The following is a 2,115-nucleotide window of genomic DNA, read 5'->3' on the forward strand; positions in this document are numbered from 1 at the left end:
TAAATCTTGTTAACTTTTTGGCTTCAAATTCATACTTGATAAGCCATGTTATAAATTTATGTAACGTCTCAGAAATTTTAAGGTGGCATGGAGTAGACTTTTTATATTCTGGCCTTAGAATAATTTTAAGTAGTTCTGGATCAAAAGTGGTCAGTTTTGTGTGTATTGCATATTAAGTAAACAACATCCCTAATTTTAATCCAGATATTAATGTGACAAAATAATGGTCAGAAGTTCAAAATAATTGTTAAAGATTAGACACTTTCTGTTCTTTGCTGCTATCTGATTATGTACATGTGCATCTTTTTTTTAGTTTCCTAAATTTTTTGCTTCTAAGGACTCGAGTTAAAATGCTCTTAAAATCATGTGAATCTACCCAGAACGTAGATGTTAAAATGTAATTAGAAATGGAAATCTAGGTAAAGGAAACTTTAAAGCTTTAAATTTTTATTATTCAGCGTCTCGGAAAGATACGTTAAAAGTGGTCACCTTTTATATTTGGTAGGATGAAGCCATTGTTGTTTAACACCACAGTACATAGAAGCAGTTTTTCAATGAAATTACTGAATGTTTAGTAGCCATCATAATATGGCATCCAACACATTTTTTCTTTTTCTTCAGCCATTATTAAAATAATTTATGTATATAATGACTCTGACTCCAGTCATTAGTGAAAATAACTTTTGGCAATTTAGTTCCTACTAGCTAATAATTCCTTTCTTTTTTTTAATAAAACTACCACATTTGATTTCTTGATTTCACTGTTTATTTTCAGTATAAACAGCAACCAGTGCAATGCAGAAAATCATAATCAAGTGTGATGTATCTATAAAAATAGAGTTTTGCATGTAAATAGACTCTTAGCGTCAATGAGCAGACATGGGAATGGTTTGTGATGTTAAGTTGGTAACATTCTAGGAATATATATATTTGGCATACAATTTGGGTTCACAAACATATCCATAAAATTGTTTACATATGGCAGTATCAAAGTATATAAAATATTTTCTATGTATGTTAAGTTGCATCTTCATACTAGTGAACAAACAAGTAGCGATAAATGCAATTCCTTTTTGGATGGCAGTGCATATTGTCAAGAATCATGTAATTATAATAAATATATACCTACTCCTTGAACCATGAATTTTGCAGACCTGAGGTTTAATTTTCATATGCTCAACTTCACTGATTTGATGATAGTGGACAAGTCATGTTCATTTACAAAAATTTTCTCGGCAGTGAGGGTTTTTAACTGAGTACATTGGCAGATTTTTCAAACCTGCAGATACTATTGCTTATGAAAACTGAAATAGTTTCCCAATGTTGAAAGGGTCCTAGAGAAAAACCCAGGAATAAATGAATTTGAAGACTTAAGAAATTCTCAATAAGCAAAGGGGGAGCTCCTTGACTCAGATCGTGATTAACGGCTCCTCTCTTTGAGAATTGCTGTTCCTGAGGCAAGTGTGTCAAATAATGTAGCATGTTGGGGTAAGAAAATGATTGAGGTCCCATGGCCCAGATTACAGCATCTATTAGTGCTTAATCTTCTAGGGGGTTGGACAATTTGTGAAAATGTGAAGGATGTGGATCTTCAATCCAGAAAAATGTTTATACCCCATGAGCTTTAAAGTTTATAATGAAATACAAATAAATACTTCTAAAATGTTAAAGGCCAAACACTTGGCAGTTCGTTTCTATTCAGCTGTTTCTGAGTTTGGGAGAACTGGAGAGGATTCTGCTTTAAAAAAAAAAAAATACAAAAAACTGTCCCTAGTGATTAAAGAGAAAAGAGATGATAAGTTTCCAGAGGTAAAGTAGGAATGTCTGTTGATTATAAGTACCTCCCAATACTTCATCCACAAAATTTTCCCCTTTTTAAAGGTACAGAAAAAAAAAAAAAGGCCTGCAAATGCCAGAAGACAACGTAATGCCGATTATGTCCAGCAATGTTGCCTTGTTTATCCACGATTATTTTGGCCTCCTATTTAACCTCACTCTGGTGATAAAGCAGTATATACCTGAAAGGATTCATGTATTGGTTTTAGAGATAGCAAGGATCAGGTTAAATTGAAAGTAAATAACTGGGTAAGAATCAATAATAAAAAAAAGGAACCC

Source organism: Propithecus coquereli, unplaced genomic scaffold (assembly GCF_000956105.1).
Source record: "Propithecus coquereli isolate 6110/MARCELLA unplaced genomic scaffold, Pcoq_1.0 Scaffold195, whole genome shotgun sequence".
In the NCBI taxonomy this organism is placed as follows: domain Eukaryota; kingdom Metazoa; phylum Chordata; class Mammalia; order Primates; family Indriidae; genus Propithecus; species Propithecus coquereli.